The 26,205-nt window shown below is 37.4% G+C and overlaps 2 long non-coding RNA genes across 5 annotated transcripts in view; one reads left to right on the top strand and one right to left on the bottom strand.

Annotated features, from left to right (window-relative positions):
• LOC116276367 overlaps positions 1-5,824 on the top strand; it is a 64,557-nt gene extending 58,733 nt beyond the window's left edge. The window contains exon 3 of the long non-coding RNA XR_004185858.1: positions 5,748-5,824. This is a non-coding gene — a long non-coding RNA (uncharacterized LOC116276367). The remainder of the gene's footprint in view (positions 1-5,747) is intronic.
• A 1,560-nt stretch (positions 5,825-7,384) lies between these two features.
• The window catches only part of LOC103886908, a 134,945-nt gene continuing 116,124 nt past the window's right edge, over positions 7,385-26,205 (bottom strand). The window contains exons 3-5 of one of the 4 annotated variants that reach the window (XR_001905647.3): positions 18,796-19,528; positions 12,749-12,842; positions 7,385-9,892 (exon numbers count right to left, since the gene is read on the bottom strand). This is a non-coding gene — a long non-coding RNA (uncharacterized LOC103886908). Of the gene's footprint in view, positions 12,843-18,795; positions 19,529-26,205 lie in introns of all 4 variants that reach the window. The other 3 variants (XR_002523863.2, XR_002523862.2, XR_002523864.2) reach the window with 3 other exon arrangements.

Below are 26,205 nucleotides of genomic sequence, written 5' to 3'. Positions count from 1 at the left end.
TTAACTGAAGAAATCTTTGCCCAGACTAGTGTCCTGGAGTGTTTCCTCAATGTTTTCTTCTAGTAGTTTTATAGTGTCAGGTCTTAGATGTAAACCATTTTGATTTGATTTTTACATATGGTGAGAGATGGAGTCTAGTTTTATTCTTCTGTGTATGAATATCCAATTTTCCCAGATTGAAGAGACTGACATTTCCCAATATATGTTATTAGTACATCTGTTGAAATTTAGTTGCTTGTAAGTGTGTGAATATATTTCTGGGTTCTGTACTCTGTTCCATTGGTCTATGTATCTGTTTTTTATGCCAGTGCCAAGCTGTTTTGGTTACTATAGCTTTGTAATATAATTTGAAGTCAGGCAATGTGGTACCTCCAGCTTTGTTCATTTTGCTTGGGATAGATTTGGCTATTCTGAGTATTTTGTGGTTCTAAACAAATTTTTGAATTTCTTTTTATATCTGTGAAAAATATAATTGGTATTTTGATAGGAATTTCATTGAACCTGTAGATTGTTTTGGGTGTTATGGATATTTTAATAATGCTGGTTCTTTCAATTCATGAATATGGAATATCTTTCTAGTTTTTATGTCCTCTTCAATTGCTTTTTAAATTATTATTATACTTTAAGTTTTGGGATACATGTGCAGAACGTGCAGGTTTGTCACATAGGTATACACATGCCATGGTGGTTGACTGTACCCATCAACCCATCATCTACATTACACATTTCCCTTATGCTATCCCTCCCCTAGCCCCCTACCCTCTTGACAGGCCACAGTGAGTGATGTTTCTCTCCCTGGGTCCATCTGTTTTCATTGTTCAACTCCCACTTATGAGTGAGAATATGCAGTGTTTGTTTTTCTGTTCCTTTGTTAGTTTGCTGAAAATGATGGTTTCAAGATCATCCATGTCCTTGCAAAGGACATGAACTCATCCTTTTTATGGCTCCATTGTATTATATGGTGCATATGTGCCATATTTTCTTTATCCAGTTTAACATTTATTGGCATTTGGGTTGGTTCTAAGTTTTTGCTATTATGAAGAGTGCTGCAATAAACATACTTGTGCATGTGTCTTTATAGTAGTATATATAGTATATATATAGTATAGTGTCTTTATAGATTTATAATCCTTTGGGTATGTACCCAGTAATGGGATTGCTGGGTCAAATGCTATTTCTGGTTCTAGATCCTTGAGGAATTGCCACACTGTCTTCCACAATGGTTGAACTAATTTACAATCCCACCAATGGTGTAAAAGTGTCCTATTTCTCCACATCCTCTCCAGCATCTGTTGTTTCCTGACTTTTTATGATCGCCATTCTAACTGGCATGAGATGTATCTCATTGTGGGTTTGATTTGCATTTCTCTAATGACCAGCAATTATGAGCTTTTTTACATATGTTTGTTGGCTGCATAAATGTCTTCTTTTGAGAAGTGTCTGTTCATATCTTTCACCCACTTTTTGATGAGGTTGTTTGTTTTTTTCTTGTAAATTTGTTTAAGTTCCTTGTACATTCTGGCAATTAGCCCTTTGTCATATATATAGCTTGCAAAAATGTTCTACCATTCTGTAGGTTGCCTGTTCACTCTGATGATAGTTCCTTTTGCTGTGCAGAAACTCTTTAGCTTAATTAGATACCATTTGTCAATTTTGGCTTTTATTGCCATTGCTTTTGGTGTTTTAGTCAGTCTTTGCCCATGCCTATGTCCTGAATGGTATTGCCTAATTTCTGGCCAGGGCAATCAGGCAAGAGAAAGAAATAAAGGGTATTCAAATAGGAAGAGAGGAAGTCAAATTGTCTGTTTGCAGATGACATGATTGTATATTTAGAAAACCCCATCGTCTCAGCTCCAAATCTGCTTAAGCTGATAACCAACTTCAGCAAAGTCTCAGGATACAAAAATCAATATGCAAAAATTGCAAGCATTCCTATACACCAACAATAGGCAAACAGAGAGCCAAATCATGAGTGAACTCCCATTCACAATTGCTACAAAGAGAATAAAATACCTAGGAATACAACTTGCAAGGGATGTGAAGGACTTCTTCAAGGAGAACTACAAATCACTGCTCAAGGACATAAGAGAGGACACAAACAAATGAAAAAACATTCATGCTTATAGATAGGAAAAATCAATATCATGAAAATGGCCATACTGCACAAAGTAATTTATAGATTCAATGCTGTTCCCATCAAGCTACCAATGACTTTCTTCACAGAATTAGAAAAAAATTACTTTAAATTTCATATGGAACCAAAAAAGAGTCCGTATAGCTAAGACAATCCTAAGCAAAAATAACAAAGCTGGAGGTATCATGCTACCTGACTTCAAACTAAGGCTACAGTAACCAAAACGGCATGGTACTGGTACCAAAACAGATATATAGACCAATGGAACCGAACAGAGGCCTCAGAAAAATGCCACATATCTACAACTATCTGATCTTTGACAAACCTGACAAAAACAAGCAATGGGGAAAGGATTCCCTATTTAATAAATGGTTTTAGGAAAAATGTCTAGCCATATGCAGAAAACTGATACTGTACCCTTTCCTTACATCTTATACAAAAATTAACTCAAGATGGATTAAAGACTTAAACGTAAGACCTAAAACCATAAAAACCCTAGAAAGAGAATCTAGGCAATTTCTTTAATTAATGTTTTATATCTTTCTTTGTAGTGATCTTTCACTTTCTTTAGTCAAGTTTATTTTTAGGCATTTTATTTTATTTGTAACTATTGTAAACAGGAATAATTTCTTAGTTTCACTGCTGGCATATAGAAATGCTAGTTTTTTTAATGTTGATTTTATATTCTGCAACTTTAGTGAATTTATCAGTTCTAGTCACCTTTTGTTGGATTCTTTCAGTTTTTCTAAAGATAAGATCATATCATCTGAAAATAAGGATAATTTATCCTTTTCCTTTCCAATGCTCTTTACTTCTTTCTCTTGTTCAACTGCTTCAGCTAAAACTTCCAGCTGTATGCTGAATAACAGTGAGGAAAGTGGACATTATTGTAGTGTTCAAGATATTAGAGAAAAGGTTTTCAGTTTTTTCCTGTTTAGTATGATACTAGCTGTGGGTTTACTGAATATGTTTTTTATCGTGTTGAGGTATGTTCCTTTTATACCCATTTTTAAGAGTTTTTATTATAAAGTGATGTTGAATTTTATTATCAAATGCTTAATTGACATTGATTGAAATGATCATATGGTTTTGGTCTTTCATTCTGTTGATGTGATGTGTCACGTTTTTGATTTCTATATGTTGAACCATCCTTGTGTCATTTTGATAAATGCCACTTTATCATGATGAATGATCTTTTTAATGTGTTGCTGACTTCAGCTTGCTAATATTTTGTTGAGGATTTTTACAGTTATGTTCATCCGAGATATTGACCTATAGTTTTCCTTTTTCTTGTGTATCTGCCCGGTTTCAGTATCAGGATAATACTGGTCTCAGAGAATTAGTTTGGAAGAATTCTTTTTCCATTGATTTTTTGGAATGGCTGGAATGGAAATGGTATTAGATATTTAAATGTTTGGTAGAATTCAGCAGTGAAGCCATCAGATCCTGGGTTTTTCTGTGATGGAAGACTTTTTATTCCTACTTCTGTCTTACTTGTTATTAGTCTATTCGGGTTTTGAATTTCATTCTTGGTAGGGTGTATGGGACTTGTAAATTATTAATTTATTCTAGGTTTTCCAATTTATTGACGTATAATTGCTCATAACAGTCTCTAATGATCCTTTGAATAATTGTGGTAACAGCTGTAATGTCTCTATTTTCATCTCTGATTTTATATTTAGGTCTTCTCTCCTAAGATAACTTTGCCATGATAAGATGATGGAGCTTTATCTGAAAGCCACTAGTACAAATAATGACTCCACCCCATAATTTATACCTTATACAAATGTTAACTCCATATTTATTTCTTTGAATTATAATTTATAAGGATATAATATTACACATAAATTAAGATAACAGCACCTACTTTTGTACATTATATTTTTTGAAAGTAAATGATTTAAATGTATTATTTCATTTAATTCTCACATTATTGGTTTTACAGAGAGGTGGTTATCTCTTCCCTGTCACAGGCTGGCTTCCCTAGGAAGCTGACTCTGAAACAGAGATTAGAATACAGGATGTTGATCAGGGAGTATTATGGGTATAAGCACATGGAAAAAGAGGAAGCAAAAATGGACAACGAGAGAGTTGTAGTCTTGATGCAAGATACAGGTGGCCGTATGGGAAGTTCTAAAATTGACATGACCCTTTAGAATTGTCTCAAGTTGTAGGAGAAAGGCAGACTTCATTATATTTCCATGATGAGTCATTGGGTATGGGCTGCCTAAGGAAGGGGGCAAAACATTGGGCAAGGGGCATGTCTCCAACAAAGACATTTTCTGTAGTGGGCTGATAGCAGTGGCCTGCCTTAGGGAAGTGCTTATGGAACTTGGGAAAACAAGCCCTTTATTTCTATAAGGGATCTGGGCAGCACGCTCTCTATGACAAACACTTGCCATTAATTCCTTTTATTAGCTCAGAGTTCAGTAGGTCAGAAGTCCAGCCACATTTCAACTGGGTTCTCTGGTCAAAGTCTCACAAGGCTGAAATCAAGGTGTCAGCCAGACTGGAGTCTCATTTGCAATGAGAGTTCTTTTTGCAAACTCATTTAAGTTGTTGGCATAATTTAGTTCCTTGTAGTTTTAGGATTGAGACACTCATATCCTAATGATGATTCACCTTCACAGAAATTCAAAAAATAGCTATATGCTTTCTTGTTTTGAGGCATAGGGAGAAAGTCTCTCTGACTCTTTACATTTTAAAACTCTAGATCCCCATTTTATCCTCACCTGAGTAGGACAGATTCTCATTAGATAATTTCCAATCTGATTAACTTAACTGAATGTGGGACTTTAATTATATCTGCTAAAATCACTATTGCATATAATAAAACAAAATGATGAGGTTGATAATGCATCATATTTACAGGCTTCACCCATACTCAAAAGCAATGCATTATACACAATGAGTTAAAAATCTCAAGGATTGTCTTGGAATTCTGCTTGCCATGGGCACACAGAAAACCTCAGTGACAAAGAGGCTGTTGGAGGTAGAGAGGTTGGTCTACTGTGTTCTGTCATGTAATAACTCTTAGATACAGGAAGGACCTTGTAATTAAACATGTTCCATCTGAGATTAACACAGAAATCCCTAACCAATAATTCAACTTGACAAGAACAGATTAGATATTTTTCCTGTGCTAAGTATAGATTAGAGTTGTGAAATGGAAGACAAGGGAAATTTAGAAAAATTTGGAGATTCAAAGTGTTCAACCTTATTGCATATGCCACAGTATTTCCATCCTATTTCCTGGGATTATATTATTTCCCCAGCAATGGTTTCTTATTACTTTGAGACATAACTGAATTAAGTATCTAGTTGGCATTGCAACTGCAATTTTGAGAGTCCATTCCTGATATTGGTCCTCAGTTTATCCGCTCTGTCACTTTAGGAGGTAAGGGATTTGTTCAAAGTTACCACCAAGGCTTTCTCATTTTCAATTTATATTCTGAGTTGGAATTTCACAGTCTTTGCTTCCTCTTTTTCTTGTGTAAGCTCTGTAGGACATTTAGTAAAAGGTAATGTGTATACAATATTAATAATCACTATTGTTTTTCAACCCCTTATTATCCATGAAGTTTGTGGTTGCTTATTATGTTCCCGGTTACAGGGTGTTGCAGAACCAGCCACTGCCAGGGTCACTTCGGTTCTTGTGTTCAGCTCCAGTCACCCACACCAGTGACCCCCTTCTCTGAAGGTGAGCACCTTTTTGGAGTCATTGATATTATTTCTTACCAAGGGACCTGATCCAGCCCACTTCAATTCAACAGAAATATTTGTATAAGGGGAAAGATCAAGGTTGGTGTTCTGTTCCTCCCAAGAGAAATCCTAGTCCCTGTGTAAATTGCTCACTTCTTCCCACAGGGACAACTACTTATATCAAGTGGTATTGCCATCTTTTCAGGCTACAGAAGATGCTTTTTCAACCTGCTGTGGAGTAATGACTTTCATAATGGCTTATAATATTTTGAACAAAGAAAATCACTTAAGTGATTAAATGAAAGTTACAAAAATTAGTCCTAAGGTGATTTGCAACTCTCTCTTCACACACAGAAGATATTGGTACAATGTTCTAAATGTTCCTTCTTCAGGCATCTATCTTACACACAAATGTGATCATATTCTATCTATTTTGCATCCTGCTTTACTTCACTTAATATTCAATTATAATATTTTTCAATGACTTTGTAAAATATAATAATAAATTTAAATGGCTGAATAATATATAAAATCCTTTCAAATTATACTTAACAATTTCACATCTAACTGATATCATTGAATTGTTGGTATAGTAATTTTACTATTGATATTTAACTTGATCATGTTGTGGCCTCTTAAAATAAACACACTGATATATGGAGATTTGGAGGATTTTTTTAAGTACTAAAAAAGGAAAATTTATATAACAGAGGAGAAGCTACACACTCATGGTGCACTTATAGCCCATTTTCTGATAAAGTAGGAGTTTTTATGTAACATTGGGATGGACTTACTGACATAGGTAAGCTACAGTCACAAGTTATTCAATCAAATACTAATTTAGGTGTTACTGTGATGGTAATTTATAGACTTAAATAAAGTCAATACTCAGTTGACTTTATGAGACATTATCCTAGATAATTTAGCAGAGCCTCATTTCACCAGTTGGAAAGCCTTAAAAGCAAAACTGAAGCTTCTCTGAGGCAGAAGAAATTCAACTTGTGGCCAGAAGCTGCAGCCCATAACCAAGAGTTCCACCCTGCCTTACGGATTTTAGACTAGCCTGATCAGTCCTCACAATCATATAAACCAATTTCTTGAAAAAAATAATCTTACAATATATCTCCTACTGGTCTGTTTCTCTGGATAAATGGTGATGGATACAGACATTGCTTCCCTGACATTGTTCTAGAGCAACATAATCATGTGGATGGGTTTTCTGAATTGTTTCTGGGGTTTGAGAATTTGGTTCCCTCATGTGATTTTATACACACACACACACACACACACACACACACACACATACACACATACACACATACATACACATATATATACTTTTTGGTTTTTTTGAGACAGAGTCTTGCTCTGTCACCCAGGCTGGGGTGCAGTGGTGCGATCTCGGCTCACTGAAAGCTCCGCCTCCCAGGTTCACGCCATTCTCCTGCCTCAGCCTTCCCAGTAGCTGGGACTACAGGCGCCGCCACCACGCCCAGCTAATTTTTGTATTTTTAGTAGAGACAGGGTTTCACCGTGTTAGCCAGGATGGTCTTTATCTCCTGACCTCGTGATCCGCCTGCCTCGGCCTCCCAAAGTGCTGGGATTACAGGCGTGAGCCATGGCACCTGGCCCTCATGTGATTATATTTAAAAGCACTAATGACTATTTCCAGTGATAAAGAGAACACCAGAAATCCATGGCATAATATGACAAAAGAGATATGGAAAATATAACTATTGAATACTTGTGATCAAATACCTGTAGAAGTTGAAGTTATAGGTCACCATTTATTTGCTGCCCTAGAATATTTTCATCAAACTTTAAGAGTATAGTGGAGCTGGTCAGTTGCTCCTAGCTGTTCCAGAAATAAAAGAAGTGCGGGACTTCAAATTCCAGCTCAAGTTCCACCTAAATAATGCAATAGTCTCTTTTTTATGCCCTAAAAGTCACCCTTCTCTTTTCTACCTACAGGTCTGAGATTTCTGAAAATTAAACCCCGAATCTCCCTGTGAGTGACTGAATTACAAAACAAATTGAATTTCTAACCTCACAATGTGTTTTCTGTTAAAATGATTGGGAAGGAATGGGATCCTGAAAATTGGAATGAGGGCATATTGACAGACCCCAGTGAAGCTGGGGACATGGAACCCTTCAATTTGGGCAATTTTCTTGCTAGGAGAAGCAGCCATCCACTCCTGTCTAAGGAGGTTATCTGTTCTTCCTAAAGAATCCGTAATTGCCCTGCAAGGTACTGCTGATTTTTCTTAGGACCTATCTCTACCACCCTTCTCTGCATCTAGACCTGCAAATAGACTTAAGTCTCAGCTGAGCCCAAACTGTAAGGTACAGTAAAAGAACTGTAAGAACAACAGAATGATTTTTCCAATTGATACACACAAAAATCTGGGGAAATAGGTGAGGGAATGGGTCTTAAGAGTGTGGCATTATGGTGGAAGGAATATAAAGTTGGATTAGTCTGATGTATTACTATGGCTCACCAAGATTAGTGGTCTAGGAAGGGCTCTAACAGTGTGTTTTGTCCATAGGTTGAAACATGAAACTAAAGGTGGCCTACAATAAATGAAGTTGAAATGTCAGAATTGCCTTGGTATACTATGGAGGAATGCATCTAAAGTCTTAGGGAGGTCGAAATGTTTGAATAGATTTATCATGTAAGAACTGCTTATCCAATTGGAGAGTCCAGAAGACATACCTTTTACCACAATTGTGAGACATAAATTTATAAGGGGAGTCCTAGCATCCTTGAGACCTCTGTCTTTATTCTTTTCTGTAAGTCAGAAATTACAGTGGAAACTGCCGCTATTTAACTGGGATCATCAAAAACCAGGTAGTCACCGCAATAAACTGCAGAGTCAAAGCAGTAACCAGAATATTGTAACTCACAAAGACGTATGGCATTCGCTAGTTGATAATTATGCCACTAGAAAAGAATTAGATGGACAGTCTAATGAATGATGTGTATAGGTGGAAAAGTTCCAGGTCTAGTAAGCAGAAGTCTAATTCAAATCACCAAAACAGAGAGACATAGCACCTCAGTCAATTTCCAGGCTTAGACAATTTACCATCCCAGCACCCCTTAAATGAAAGGGAGGCTAAGTCCTTTTGAGGTCCAGTGCACTGCCAAAAAATGTATTTATACTATTAATCTTTCTTCTGGTCTTTCCTAAAGAGATCTAGTTATTTTACCAGTGAGCTTGTGCTTTGGAAAACAGAAATAATTAGACCTTTGGAAGATTACTGAACACTGACTAAAATGACACTAATTTCTGGACACCCAAAATGTCACTGTGGAGGCATAAGAGAGGCTTATGAAGGTCAGGTGATTAATTGATCAATGGAATTTTAGTTCGTAGCTGTCTCACAGTGGGTTCAGCATGTGCCTGAACAAGTCCTGTGATTATTTATCGAGTTCCAGAAGCATTATTGGAATAGACACATTCAGAATGCACCAGAATCTCTACATTGGTTTCCTGACTTGTGAAATAAGGGATATTATAGAAATTAATATATAATAATCATTTAAGAAAATTAATTGGAAGTCATTATAACTGCCTCTACCTAGGAAAATAGTAAGCTAAAAGTAATGCTGCAATCCTGGAGGACATAAAACATGTGAGCATAGTGACATCCCACCACAACCGCATTCAATTTATCTATTTGGCCTGTGCACAAAACAGATGGATCTTGGAGAATGACAGTGGATTATTGTCAGCTTAATCAGGTGGTGATTCCAATTAGAGCTGCTGTTCCAGAGGTGGTTTCATTGTTTGGACAAATTAACACATCCTCAGGTATTTGGTATACAGCTCTTCACCTGAAAAAATGATCTTTTTGCTATATATGTTAGTAAACATCATTAGAAGCAGTTTTATCTCAGTTGGAAAAGCCAGCAATACACCTTTACTGTTCTACTTACAGGATGTGTCCATTATTCAGACTTATATCATCATTTAGTCCACTGGGACCTTGATTGATTTTCCTTTCTGCAGAAAATCAGTCCGTTCCATTGCATTGATGACATTATGCTGATTGGACCTGGTAACCAGAAAGCAGCAACTGTTCTGGACACTTGTGTTTCACAGGGTGGGAAATATAGTTCACAAAATTTGAGAGGCCTTCCATATCAACTAAGTTCCCAGGGTCTAATGGTGACAGGAAGGTCAAAGTATTCCTTCCCAGGTGAAAAATAAGATTTTGTATCTCGTTGGTCCTCCTATAGCCAAAAAAGAAGCACAATGAATAGAGGGCCTCTTTAGATTTTCAAGGCAGCACATTGTTCTTTTTGTGTGTACTGCTCCAGCCCATTTACTGAAGGACCTGAAAAGCTGCTAGTTTTGAGTAGAAGCAAGATCAAGAAAGGGCTCTGCATCAGGTTTAGCCTGCTGTGCAAGCTGCTCTGACATTTGGGCCATGTGTCACCAACAAGCCATGATCCGGAAGATCTGATGACATTTAAAATATCAATGTCAGAGAGAGATGCTTTTTGGAGTCTTTGGCAGCCTCTTATAAGTGAATCATAACACAGACTCAGGATTTTAGAGTAAAATTCTACTATTTTCTGCAGATACATAAAGTAAGTCCTCACTTGACCTAATCTACAGGTTCTCAAAAACTGCAACTTCAAGCAATATGCATATTTCTGGTAACAGAAACATCACCCAACTTTTAAATAAAGATGAAAACACCTCTAATATTAAAAATTTAAATAAATGTGGGCTACACACATATTTAAGAAAGATTAATGAAAACAAGTGAGATAACTGTTTACCCAATTATTCCAGTTCAGGGTCACAAGTGGCTGGAGCCTATCTCAGCAGCTCAGGGTACAACGCGGGCAGGACCCCATCCATCACAGGGTGCACTCATGTACACCCACACTCACTCCAATGGGGATGCTTTAAACACTCCAGTGCACCTAACATGCACAACTTTGGGATGTGGGAGAAGACAGGAGTCCCTGAAGAAAACCCACATAGACATGGGGAGAATGTGCAAACTCCACACAGTCGGTGGCCTGAAAGGGAATCGATTTTTTTTTTCTTATCAACATTATAAAAAAATGACATTATTTGAGGAGAGGTGTATTCTATTTTTAAGAAACAGTTTTTGGCTTTGTCCCGGGTCTTAATAGGGACTGAAAATATTATAATGGACTACCAAGTTATAATGTGATCTGAGCTGTCCATCAGGAACTGGGTGCTATCTAATCTACTAAGCCTGGAAGTTAGGCATGCACAGCAGCACTGTGCCAGTCAATGGAAGTGTGAGGCTTGAGGAGGCTTCCAGGGCAATAATAAGTTACATAAGGAAGTGACTCAAATGCCCACGGCCCTACTCCTGCTACATTATCAGCCCACACCAATGACCTCATTGGGAGTTTTTATCAGTTAACTGAGAAAGTGAAAACTCAGACCTGGTTTACAGATAGTTCTGCACAACATGCAGCACCAGCTAAAAGCAGAAAACTCCATCACTCTAGCTCTTTTCTGGGACGTTTTTGAAGGACAGTGGTGAGGAAAAGTTCTTTCAGTGGGCACAACTTAGAGCAGTTCACCTCATTGTTCACTTTCCTTTGAAGGAGAAATGGTCAGATATATGACTCTGTATTATTCAGTGGGGTGAGGCTGATGGTTAGGAACTTGGAAGAAACCATAGTTGGAAAGATTGGTGACAAAGAAGTATTGGAAAGAGGTGTGTATATAGATCTCGCAGAATGAATAAAGCGGGTGAACATGTTGGCATCTCTTATGAATCTTCAACAAAGGATTACATCAACAGATAATGATTTTAATAATCAAGCAGATACGAAAAAATGTGTGGATACCAGTCATCTCTTTCTTCAGACACTCCAGCCACTAATTGATGAGCTCTGAACGAATTGGCTATGATGTCAGGAATGGAGATGATTCATGGGCTCAGAAACATGGAATTATACTCACTGGGGCTTTCTTGACCTAAGTCTATACTCTGCCAGCAGCAAAGACCAACACTGAGTCCTCATAATAGAACCACGCGCCAAGATAACAGCCAACTACCTGATGGTTGCTTGATTACAGAGAACTGCTCCCATCATAGAAGATACATTGTTCTTACTAGAACAGACACTTCTGAACATGGACTCTCTTTCCTTGCACACAATATTTCTGCCAAAATGAGCACCTGTCGACTTAGAGAATATCTTATCCACCATCACAGTATGGTCAAGGAACTTACTTTGTAGTGATTAAATGTGGCAATGATCTCATGCTCATGGAATCCACTAGCCTATCTTCCAAATTGTCTTGAAGCAGCTGACTTTCTAAAATGTTGGATGGTCTTTTGAAGACTCAGTTACACTTTCAGCCAAATGGAAATGTCTAGAAGGAGTCAGGAGAGGGGCAATTTCCTCTAGGATGTGTTAATGCTATACATCACCATCCATTACATGGTGCTGCTTTCTCTATGGGCAGGGTTTATTTGTCCAGGAATTAAGGAGTGGAAATGGGAGTAACTCTATGCACTATTACCCTTAATTATGTCTCCTCAGCTGTAGCCTATGATGGTCTAGAGGTCTTTGTTCCAAAAAGAGAAATACTTCCACCAGGAGACAGAACAATGATTACAGCAAAATGGATGTTGAGGCTACTACCTGCCCACTTTGGGTACCTTGTCCTTCTTAATCAATATGCAAAGAGGAAGTTAATCTATTGTCTGGGATAATAGATCCTGATTATTAACAGGACACTGGGTCGCTACTACACACGACTGGAAAGATTTTTTAAATGTAAGAGATTATTTGTGATGTCTCCCACATCCTATAACTAAAACCTGTATTAGTCCATTCTCATGTTGCTAATAAACACATATCCAAGTCTGAGTAATTTATAAAGGAAAGAAGTTTAATTGACTCACAGTTCAGCATGACTGGGGAGGCCTCAGGAAACTTGCCATTATGGCAGAAGCAGAAGCAAACACATCCTTCTTTACATTGTGGCAGCAAGAAGAACTGCAGAGCAAAGTTGGAGAAAAGCCCCTTATAAAACCATCAGATCTCGTGAGAACTCACTCACTATTATGAGAACAGCATGGAGGTAACCGCCCCCATGATCTACTTACCTCCCACCAGGTCCCTCCTGTAACACATGAGGATTATGGGAACTACAATACAAGATGAGATTTGGCTGGCAACGTAGCCAAACCACATCATTCCACCCCGGCCCCTCCCAAAACTCAGGTCCTCAAAATTCAAAACATAATCATTTCCTTCCAACAGTCCCCCAAGATATTAACTCACTCTAGCATTAACTCAAAAGTCCAAGTCCAAAGTCACGTCTGAGACAAGTCCCTTGTCTTACTAGGGGCCTATAAAATCAAAAGCAAGTTATCTATATAATGGGGACAGACACTGGGTAAATACATCCATTCCAAATGGGAGAAACTAACCAAAACAAAGGGGGTTCAGGACCTATGCAAGTCTGAAATTCAACGGGGCAGTCATTAAACACCAAAGTTCCAAAATGATCTCCTTTGACTCCCTGACTCACATCCAGGTTAGACTGATGCGAGAGATGGGCTCCCACAACCTCGGGCAGCTCTGCCCCTGTGGCTTTGCAGGGTACAGCTTCACTCTTGGGTTTTTTCATGGCTGGCGTTGAGTGTCTGTAGCTTTTCTAGGTGCACAGTGCAAGCTGTCGGTGGATCTACCATTCTGGGTTCTGGGCAATGGTGACCCTCTTCTCACAGCCACACTAGGCAGTGCCCAAGTGGGGACTCTGTGTGGGTGCTCTCACCTCACATTTCCCTTCTGCACTGACCTGGCAGAGGTTCTCCATGAGGACTCCACCCCTGCACCAAACTTCTCCCTGGACATCCAGACATTTCCATACATCCTCTGAAATCTAAGCGAAAGTTCCCAAACTTCAATTCTTGTCTTATGTGCCTCTGCAGGGCCAATACCAACACCAAGACCCCAACCCAAGAGTTGGGTCTTGCACCCTCTGAAGAAATGACCTGAGCTGTAACTTGGCCTCTTTTTGTCACCACTGGAGCAGCTGGGACACAGGGCTCCGGAAACTTACAATCATGGCAGAAGGGAAAGCAAACGTATCTTTTTTCACATGGCAGCAGCAAGGAGAAGTGCAGAGCAAAGTGGACGAAAATTCCCTTATAAAACCATCAGATTGGGGACGGGTGTGGTGGCTCATGCCTGTAATCCCAGCACTTTGGTAGGCTGAGGAGGGCGGATCATGAGGTGAGGAGATCAAGACCATCCTGGCTAATATGGTGAAACCCCGTCTCTACTAAAAATACAAAAAATTAGCCAGGTGTGGTGGCAGGCGCCTGTAGTCTCAGCTTCTCAGGAGGCTGAGACAGGAGAATGGCGTGAACCTGGGAGGCGGAGCTTGCAGGGAGCCGAGATTGTGCCACTGCACTCCAGCCTGGGCAACAGAGTGAGACTCTGCCTCAAAAACAAACAAGCAACCAACCAACCCTCAGATTTTGTGAGAACTCACTCACTATCACAAGAATAACATAGAGGTAACCACCTCCATGATTCAATTACCTCCCACCAGGTACCTTCAATGAAATGTGAGGATTACGGAAACTGCAGCACAAGATGAGATTTGGGTAGGAACACAGCCAAACCATATCAAATCAATGGATACCCACAACCCAATCCAGGCAGAACTGCTAGTGGCCCAATGCTTCAGGCATGAAAGTTTGGTTCAATTCACCAGGCAAAGAACCATGACTAGTTGTGCTGCTTGCTGAGGGCAAAGGGAATATCAAAAGAGTAGATGAAGAAAGTAGTTATAAATGCCAGTTACAAGAGCATGACCAGTTACAGAAACAAGGATTGTAAGAGTTACAGGTATTCCTTCCTTATTTTATTTTGAATATGTTTGCATATCTATATTAACCATTTTTTAAAGTTTCTTCCCTGTCTTATTCCCTTAAATGGTAGTTAACTTTATTTTGCAGTAAGTTACAGGATATCAAAGGAGAAGAGTGAACAACATCCAAGGATTTGTAAAAAAAAAAAAAAAAAAAAAAGCAGACTGGGCACAGTGGCTCACACTTGTAATTCCAGCACTTTGGGAGGCCCACGCGGGCAGATCACCTGATGTCAGGAGTTTGAGACCAGCCTGGCCAACATGGTAAAACCCCGTCTCTACTAAAAATAAAAAAATTAACTGGGTGTAGTGGCAGGCACCTGTAATATCAGCTACTCAGGAAGCTAAGGCAGGAGAATCACTTGAACCTAGGAAGAGGAGGTTACAGTGAGCCAAGATTATGCCATAGCACTGTAGCCTGGGTGACAAGAGTGACACTTCATTTCAAAAAATAAAATAAAATAAAAAAATAAACAAACAAAACCAAAACAAAACAGTTGCACTAATTTAGGTGGATCCATGACTTTGTTACTCACTTTATTTAGAGTTTGACTTTAGGAATCTGTATAGGTGCCAGATTGACAGGTGGGCTATGATGGTGATTTACTGTGTCAACCTGGCCAGGGCTCATCCTCTAGTTATTCAAATACTAATCTAGATGTTGCTTTGAAGCTATCTTGTAGATGTAATTAAATCCTGAAATCAGTCGACTTTTAGCAAAGGGGATTTTTCTAGATAATCTGGCGGGTACTGATTTAATTAGTTGAAAGACTTTAAAAGCAGAGCTGAGGTATTCCTGAGAATAAACTTATGCTTGTGGACAACCACTTCCACTTCTGCCCAGTAATCCCATTCTTCCCTTACTGATGACTCACCCTGTGGATTTTGGAACTTTCTAGGCATCCCCCGTAAGCTAATTTCTTGTCACAAATTTCTCAGTATATATCTCCTAATGGTTCCGCTTTTCTGGTGAACTAGACTGTATTAGTCCATTTTCACACTGCTGATAAAGATATACCCGAGACTGGGAAATTTACAAAAGAAAGAGGTTTAATAGACTTAGAGTTCCATGTGGCTAGGGATGCGTCACAACCATGGTGGAAGGTGAAAGGCTCTTCTTACATGGCAACAGCAAGAGAGATAACATGTGCAGGGAAACTCTCATTTTAAAACCATCGGATCTCATGAGACTCATTCACTATCATGAGCACAGTGCAAGAAAGATCTGCCCCCATAATTTAATCACCTCCCACTGAGTTCCTCCCACGACACGTGGAAATTGTGGGAGTTAAAATTTAAGATGAGATTTGGGAGGGGACACAGCCAAACCCTATTATAGACTAGTGTAGACAGATATCACCTGTCTGAGACTACTGAACTTGAAATGGTGATGAGAAAAACTCAAAAAAGGAGAAAATATTTACTAATAACATATTCCTCTTTAAATATTTGGTAGAATTCACCATTGAAGCCATCTGGTCTTGAGCTTTTTTTGTTGGGAGACGTTTGATTACAGAAAAAATATCCTTATTCATTATTGATCTGTTCAGATTCTCTATTTATTCATGGTTCAGTCTTAGTAGCTTGCATATTTCTAGAAATGTATGCATTTACTCTAGGTTGTCCAATTCATTTGTATTTGATTGCTCATAATAGTCTGTTATTTCTATAGTATCATTTGCATTCTCTTTTATTTATAATTTTTCTTGAGTCTTCTTTTTTTCTTAGCCCAGCTAAGGATTTGTCAACTTTGTTTGTCTTCTCAAAAAACCAACCCTTCAGTCTTATTGATCTTTTCTGTTGTTTTTCTGGAAATGCAAACCCAAACCACAATGAAATATCACCTCACACCTGTTAGAATAGCTATTACTAGTAAAAAAGAAACAACAACAAAAAATAACCAGTGTTGGAGAGAATGTGAAGACAAGGGAATGCTTGTATATTGTTGATGGGAATGGAAATTGGAGCAGCAATTATGGAAAACAGTATGGAGTTTCCTCAGCAAATTAAAAATAGAACTACTATACAATCCAGCAGCCCCTCTTCTGGGCATGTATCCAAATAAATGGAAATTAGGACCTTGAAAAGACATCTGCAAGCCCCTGCCCATTGCAACATTATTCACAATAGCCAAGATACAGCAACAACCTAAATGTTCATAGATAGATTAATGGATAAAGAAACTGTGGTATATACATACAATGAAATATTACCCTGCCTTTAAAAAAAGAAAATCCTGTCATTTGAAACAACATGGACGGACTTGGAGGGTATTCTGTTAAATGAAGTCATCCAGACACAAAATAAACAGATACTCTACAATTTCACTTATGTGTGGAATCTAAAACAAACTCATAGAAGGATAGAGTAGAATGGGAATTGCCAGGGTCTAGGAAAACGGGAGAATTGGAGAGGTGATAGTTAAAGGGTACAAAGTTCCAGCTATGTAAAATAAGTAATTTCTGGAAATCTGCTATATGGTATAGTGCCTATAGCTAGCAAAACTCCATTTTATACTTAAAATTTGTTGAGAGGGAAAGATCTACCTTATGTTAATTGTTCGTATCAAGAAACAGTGACAACAACAACAAAACCCCCAATAATGATAATAAAGGAGCTGGGAGGAAACTTTGGGAGGTGACAGATGTTCTATGGCCTTGGTAGTGGTGATGATTTCATGGGTTTATACCTATTTCGAAAGTCACTGAGAGATTGTATATAAAATAAGTACAGTTTTTAAACGTGTCAATCATACCTGAATAAAGTGGTTAAAGACAAAAACAGTATATTCTTCATGAGCAGTTCCACTTAGTGTTTTTTTTTTTTTTTTTTTCTAATATGAGAGCAATTCTCCAGAAACTTCAGCTGTGGGGAAATAAGAAAATCCCTGCCAAAGATTTGGCCCATTGCCTTACAAATTACTGAATATATGGGTTATTAAATTTGTATCCTACAAAACCATTTCTAAGATAACTTGGCCTGCCCAGCATAGAGTTAAGCTTAGAATAATATTCTAGCTAGCAAATTTCAGGAAGGATTTGATTTTATTTGGTCAATTATGGAGAACAACCAGCTGTATTAGGATTTCATTAAAGTCCTCTGAATTTCATGAGATATCCATAGTTAGAAATGAATTTTTAAAGTCTTGCTGAGGTTTTTAAAAAATGATACTTTATTCTGGTGGTTTATCTGTTGTTGACCTTAAAGTGACCACTATATACTTTTTAATATTTTCTTCAAAATAATAATGATAAACACAATACAGTATTTTTAACTACAGGCACTTAGCTGTAGAGCTGATCTCTAGAATTCATTCACATAGCATAATTGAAACTTTGTAACCATTGAACAACTCCTCACCTCTCTCTTAATTTGCCTCTGACAACCACTGTTATCTTCTCTGCTTCTATGAGTTTGACCGTTATAGATACCTCATGTAAGTGTAATCATAAACCATTTATCCTTCTGTGAATGGCTTCTTTCTCTTAGCATAATGTCCTTCAGGTTTATCCATGTTGTCTCAAATGGCAGGATTTCCTTCTTTTTAAGGATGAATAATTCCATTGTATACTACATTTTCTTTATGCATTTATATGTCAATGGAAACAGGTTGTTTCCATATCGTGGCTATTGTGACTAATTTTACAATGAACACGGGAGTGAAGATGTCTTTTTGAGATCCTGATTTCAATCCCTTTGAATATATACCCAGAGGTGGTATTGCTGGATCATATGTTAAGAAGGTAGATTTCCATGTTAAGTGTTCTTCCCAAGAAAACAAAACAAAACAAAAACAAAGGGACACAAAAAAAACTTGGAGAAGTTGCATACGTCTATTACCCTGAGTGGGGATGGTTGTATGGGTGTTTGCCTATGTACAAATTCATCAAATTATACACGTTGAATATGTGCAGTTCTTTGTATATCAATTATATCTCAATAAAGCTGTTAAAATATATATAATAAAATAACAAAATAATGATGAAGCCAACACCTGTTAAGAATTTATAATATGCAAGGCATTCTGAGACTCTCATCACTAGGATTACCTCATTTAATACTTACGTGGTCCTCTGAAGTAGTTGCTATCATTATTCCAGTTTACAGATGAAGAAATGCAGGCACAGAGAAGGAAAATATTTGGCCATGGGTCACATAGCTAACGGACTTAGTTCTGTATAACTGTAGAACTCATACTGTTAGCAACTGTGGTTGTCTGTAATTAATTTAAAGATAGAATAAATTAATTCTGGTATTTTCATTTCATAGTGGTTAATGTCCTAATGATTAATTTTTAAGTGTATAAATTAAATGTGTGTATTATTTTCTTCAAAAGCAAATAAAACAAAGCGAGCGTTTTTTCTTGCTATGACCCCAATTTTTCTCCTCTACCAAATTGATAAACAGCAATACAGTGTTCTCATTCCTGATTTATAACATAATGCAAAATGTATTGTTTTCAAATTTCTAAGAGAAGAATAAAGTTATTTTCACAATTAAATATTTTAGTAGAAGAAGACTGGTATTCGGGTGTTCTAAACTAATAATTGGCATTTCCTTATTTTCCTTCTCTCCTTCATCTTTCCTTACCTTTGCCTCTTATTAGTCCACCTTTTACATGCACGTTTGGGTGCTTCTTTCTCAGGCTTATAATCGCATAAAGTTTTCTGTAATTCAATATTACTCTAAATAGTCATCCTCATTTGAGTGAGACTGGCAAACAGGTGAGAAGAACAGCATTAGTCATTATTTCCATCTTCTTGACTATTCTCCTTCTCCAAGCATCTCTTGCTTCCCTCTTTTAAGAAAGAAATTATGGATATAAGTGCACTTTAATATGTTTACCTAACTGGAGGTTTATGCCATAGCAGCATGGCTCAGTGTCTCTTCAGGAGGTATATTCCCTGTTCCTTCCTTCTTTATCTCCTCCCCTTCCTTTCATCCCTGTGCTTGTATTTGTGTGCAACTCTTCCTCTCTCCGACCCCTTCTTGTTTAACGTTCATTCTTCTCTTCCATTCAAGAAAGGAAATGTAGAATGGGAACATAAAGTGGCATTGGAGCAAGACTAGAAGTGCTATGTTTCTCCAGGGAGATCATGCAGCCAATCGAAATACTTTAGTGCTGGTGCTTCTTTATTAGCCCCGGGAAGTATAAGGGTATTTCAACCTGCTCTTTGTAGTAACTCCGGGGAATAATAAACAGGGAAGATCAGGGAGAAGAGCCGCCATGTTTGATACGGTAAAGCATGCAACGGGATCCGTAAAATTTGCCATCTCAGTTTGGAATGTAAGCCAAACCTGGCAATTGGAGATGGCACCCTACCCCTCCGATTCGTAAGATATCCGCTGGTATTTAATCCAGTCTAATTCTGACCCTGAGTGATTCATGGGAGAGGAGCCCTTAGTTGCCAGGAGTTCCCTTTAGAATACTGTCTGATTAAATGCTCTGTTTTACTATGGTAGAAAAAAGGAATTTAAGTAACTGGCACCTTGAAATGCCGTGCAGCTAAAGATAGCTCTAAAATAAATGCATAATTGTGAGCTCCCATGAAATGTACAGCACAAGGTGTTCGAGTGAAGATTCGAAGTCAGGTGCCCTCACAAACATGTAAGAAGGAGTGTTATTTCCCAACCACACACACCCCATGCAATTTCATTCAGTGACTAAGAGCTTAGGAGCCAGACTACTTGGTTTCAAATCCTGGCTCAGAGGCCTCCAACTGTGTGATTGCAACCACCCCAAGCCTTGATTTTCTCTTCTGTATACTTGTAATAGCACTTTGCTTATAAAGGGGCAAAATTTGGTTCTTGATCACACTGCCCAGCACATACAAATGACTCAGTAAATGTTAAGAAAGGAAGAAGATTTAGAGTAGCTGGCTTTCAACACTGGGGGATATGATTGTTTTTAACCTGGATTAGGGCAAGTTTGTGAGAGACTTTAAAACAACTATAGCAGTTGGTAGTTATCCTGGGGCTCTTAGCATTCTAGTTGCTTTTTCACTTCTCTGTATCACCTTCCTCAATTTCCCTTAGCGAAAACAAGGACTCTTTCATATTTTCCTTACCACCATTATGTCTATCACATAGTAAACATTAAGAAATAAGGTGAACGGACTATTTTGGTATTAATTACTCATTTTATTCTCTAATCATAGTTCATGATTCCATCTCTTCCAACAAAACATCAAGGCCTCTCATTTCTTCTATCAGCCCACAGAGAACGCATTGGACCCACACACTGGTGGACACATAATGAGTCCCCAAGTGGAAGAATCCTATCCTCTCTTTGTTATTCTTTCTACTATATGTGTTGTTCATCCTTGTGAATGAAAAGAGAATTGAACTCCAATTAGTCTGGAATTCAATGCTGCAAGAGTTGGCTTGGAAATCTGTGTGTCCAGCAATGGAAGACCTTGGAGTCCATGAGATCAGATTTTTCTCTGATTCTATAAAAAGATCAGTTCAGGTACAGCCTCTCCAGCCAAGAGAAGGAGTGCCCTCTCTCTACTCCTTACTGGCCCCTGATAGCCTGTTGTCTAGGTAGCTCAGAGTGGAATAGAAACATCACCCCAAATTCAGTGGCTTACTGGATCACATTCACTTTAATATATATTGCATAATTAGTTCCTTTAACTCCTCCCCAGATTTAAAAAAAATCATTTTATTTCAAATTATTAGTCATAAAGAATGTACTTCAGTCAATATGTAAAATAATTAGAGGGACTTGATAAAGTAGATTTTCTTTAAATTTATCTTACAAATGAAAAGTAAAACAGTTCTTTTTTTAAAAAATAGTAAAGTCACACAACCTTATGAGAGAGCAGGGAGTGGGATACAGGCTTGAACTGCAATGCCAGGTCTTCTTTTGAAATGCTATGTACTGCCTCTACTGCAAGATGATAATTACATTTTTTGTGAGTTTCAAAAAAATGCTATTGTCTTGTGTCTTAATTATTATAGCAAACCATATAGAGCTAAATATTTCTTTTTAAAATATTTTGTCTTTATCACGATGGTGAATTCTTTATTCAATGCTACTGCCCCAAATTAAATTCCTGCTAAAACTTACATCATTTAACCGTAACAAAACATGTACTCAAAATAGTACTTTACTACTGTGTAAACAAACTAATTAACAGATAAAGATAAATTTCACTGTTCAACTGATTGTCATGAGGCTGTGCTGACTGAGTCAAAGGAAAAGATAAATAAATAAAGCAAAAGACTGACTTCAGTATAAATGAATATTGTCTAGAATCAACATGCAACACAACACTTATGCATTTACCAATAAATATTTACCACATTTTGTATGTTATTAGGAGGGCTGAAAGAAGACTCTTAGCACACGATTGCTGATTAATTGGTGGTATACATGGAGTGAAAGAATCCCAAGGTAAAAAAAATGAGTTGGTGATATGGGAAAACATACACACACACACAAAGAAATATTCTATTAAATACCAAATCTCTCTTTGGTTTTGGCATAGATGTGGCAACAACCTATAGAAAATTTGGAAGTGAACTGGCAATATTTAGAAACAAATATTTAGAAACAAAAACAATAGCCCTGCTAAGAAATATCCTGATCCAATTACTGAGTTTATTTCAGAGTAAAATAAAGTTCTTAGGAAACAAAGATGTAACGTCTTGGGAATAAAATTGTATGTGTGAAGGTGTGTGTAAGCAGGGTAGACAGAATACAAAAATCTCTTCGATTCTAAATGATTAGTTGCAATAAACTGTCTTTTGCTGGTGAATATAATAATGAAAAAGCATTAATGAAATTGATTTTTAAAAAATACTGATTGTCACAAAGGAAATCATTCCATTTCAAAAGTCAGCAATGCAGAAAAGAGAAAACCAACCCATAGTTAAACTGCAGAGGTCAGAGGCCAAGTCTTATCTTCTCTGTATGTGCCATAGCATGTAATTGGAAGAAAAGACCTGACAAAGGCATATTTCCCAATGACCCTACTGAGAAGAAAATACCTATTGTGTCTAGAACTATTAAGATAAGGAGGCTTTATAGCAATATTTATTCACCACAGATTAAATTATGAAAAATCAATATATTTACTTATAAAGGTGAGTAACAGAAAAAGTATATTGTTTTATAAATCTCTATGAAGATTTTCAATAAAGGTGCAAGTTTTTACCCCACCCATTTCCAAACACACACACACACAAACATACACACATCCATCTTGTTTTTAAGTGCATGATTGCCACCTACTTTAATCTATGCCAATATCTATGCTAGACCTAGGTGCTCTAATTGGATACAAAAGCAATAATTGTAATGGGATGTGATTAGCCTCTCAAAGGCCTGTAAGTTCACTCAGCTGTGACAGCTGGGGGAAATTAAAGTAGTTCCAATAAATCACTCAAAAGCAGATAGAAACTGCTAATAAAGAACTTTAAAGAAAAAGAAATTTCTGATAAAAAATGCTAGCGTTAGATCTATCAATCTATAATTTATTTAAACCTTACTCTGGCTTCTGTTCCTCTCTAGTATCTTCCATAAAGTATTCTAAAAGAGCAAGCTTGAATTGAATTTTCCTAAATTTGAGTTTCTCTTCTATGGGATTTCTGTGATGTTTTCTTGGCTCAATATTGACCTGATAGTAATTTTTTATTAAGGTTCTGTGCTTAGTATCACATATCTCTCATGTGCCTTTATATGCATGTATGTGCACATACATGCACACACACAGACTAAAAATTAGTATCACATATCTCACATGTGCCTTTATATGCATGTAGGTGCACATACATGCACACACAGAGACTGAACATTTAAAATAGATCAGCATTATAGCGTCGACTCTCGATATTCACCACTTTAGCATCCCAGACTTTCACTATTCAAAAACAAAAGGCCAAAGGTCCATGAAATCTTGTGATTTTTGATTTAGTGGAAGCAAAAAACCTTTTTAAGACTGTTTTGCATTGCAAGAGTAAGTTATGTAGCTCCTGAGTGAACTTAGTTAACAATCCAATACCCTGTTTATATATTTTAGAGGAGAAATATTAAGTTATATTGAGGTTAAATGACTTGTTCTGGGACTATCAGTGGTGGATAGATGTGTTGCATTTAGTCTAGATCTCCTGAACCATGCCTAGCAATAGCTGAAATTATAAATATTCCTTCAAAATTACTTTAAAGCTCAATGCCAAATCCTCTTTTTAAATAACTTTCCAGGTTTATTCTGCACACTGGGAAACAAAAATTTTACTTCAAGTTGAAGAGTTGAATTGTTTGAAGCACAGTTACATGATAATTTTATGTATTTTATACATTTGTGAACTCTATATAACTTGGAGTTATCGACAAATGTTATAGTTAAGAATTCTTGCTGAACTTTGCAAGTTATCTTTATTCAAGACAGAATCTGCATATCAAAACATTTTCTGCAATTGGCATCTTTTCTTTCTCTAGAATTCCACTGTGACATGATGTCAGAGTTCTTTGGGGTCCCAAAACAGGACGTTCTTGACCACTTGCTGCCTACTGTCTTTGAGTAACCCAAAATCCACAGACAGCACTAAACTGGGGTGGTGGGGGCAGATTATATGCTGATGAGTGGAAGAGTTCCTGCACCAACAGTTGGGAGGGAAAAGACTGCAGCAAGCACACCCCACGAGGCTCAGGCAGTCCAATCCTAGTGTCAGCAGAGAGCAATCATTTCTGTTCCTGGAAGAAACAACCACATTTTCCCTACATGGAAAAAAGTCAGAAGCCTTACTCACAACACTAAAAGGAATAATGTCTATAAATCATCATCATCAACAACAACAACAGCAAAATATAACTTATTTAAGGTATTAATTCATATAAGGAAAGAGAATCAAGTTGTAAAAGCAAAAACAGATAGCTTTCATTGGAACAGAATGAATACCCAGCATTTTGGGAGGCTGAGGCGGGAGGATCACTTGAGCCCAGGAGTTACAGATTATCCTGGGCAAAATGGTGAAACCCCATCTCTATTGAAAATACAAAAATTGGCTGGGCGTGGCCAGCACCTGTATTCCCAGCTACTCAGGAGGCTGAGGTGGAAGGATCACCTGAGCCTGAAAGGCAGAGGTTGCAGTGAGCTGAGATCATACCAGCCTGGGTGACAGAGTCAATAAAAATGCCTCAATAACAGCGTCTCAATAATAATAATAATAATAAATAAAACTAATGGAAGAGATGGACAAAATCTTTAAGCAAAAGATGAGGGCCTTCTAAGAGACAATTACAGTTCCAAAAAGACTTTCTAGAGTTAACAAATATGGTTTCTACTATTTAAAAAGTTAAATTTTTAAAATGAAAGGAAAGAGAGAATGATTTATGTTAATAAACAATTTAGGATTTTCAAAGATTAAGAGAAAAAAGTCACAACAAAAAGTGAAGTTTTACAGAGCTGGAATTTATGGGTAAAAGAACATTAGGCAGGTGAACAGATAATATAATAGGTGTCCTCAAAAGGGCTGCCAGAGTACAGATAGGAAATGAATCATTAGACAAAAGTTAAAATTAAAAAAAAAAGGAGGAAGCTACCATAATCTGTTGAGTGTTCAGATCAAAAGAGACAATGTGCCCGGGGCGGTATTAATGGACACAAACGCGCGCGCGCACACACACACACACACACACCCCTTGACTTTGCATGTTAACATTCCAGACATGCAAAGAGAAAGAGAAAATGTTTACAATCTCCAGAAATAAAATTACAAAAGAAGGCTAGATAACATTTTCCAAATCATCTTTCATTAAGAGTAACTTAATATTTAAAAGGTATGAGTACTAGGCTTAATACATGGGTGATGAAATAATCTGTACAACAAACTCCCATGACAAAAGTTTGTCTATGTATCAAACCTGCACTTGTACCTCTGAACCTAAAATAAAAGTTTAAAAAATAATAATAAAAATGTATTTGACAAATCCATCTTGAGCCATGTAACATAGGTTAATTAGAAATTGTGGGGCAGAGGGTACTTGATAAAGTGCCTTATTAACTCTGATAATAATGAGAGAATAACTTGATGAGAATAACACATAGTAATACTTTATGAATATATAATCCATTTACTACGAAATGGGTTCATTCACTGAATTACTATATTTACCTGTAATATCAGCTGTGAGAAAGTAATGCATGGTATAGACCATTTCCACCACAAAATGAAACTGGTTTGAAACAAAATACCAGCCTTGACCTAATGACTTCAGCTTTAAATATTTGTCTATAGCTTGCAAACTGAATTGCTTAGAAATTACTAACCCAATTTACTTTGGAAAGACTATTCCCTGGTGGTCATCACTGAGAAACTGTAGTGTATGTGGGCTAGAGCACAGACTCTGGCCCCAGACCTGCTGGATTTGCATCTTAGATCCACCTCTTATCTGTGTGGTCTCCATATCCCATCCCTTACTGTAAATCCAGTGTACTGAGAGCATTCACCTCACAGGGTGATGGGGAA

The sequence above is a fragment of the Papio anubis genome, chromosome 8 (genome assembly GCF_008728515.1).
Source record: "Papio anubis isolate 15944 chromosome 8, Panubis1.0, whole genome shotgun sequence".
In the NCBI taxonomy this organism is placed as follows: domain Eukaryota; kingdom Metazoa; phylum Chordata; class Mammalia; order Primates; family Cercopithecidae; genus Papio; species Papio anubis.
This window is presented reverse-complemented; position numbering and strand designations above follow the sequence as displayed.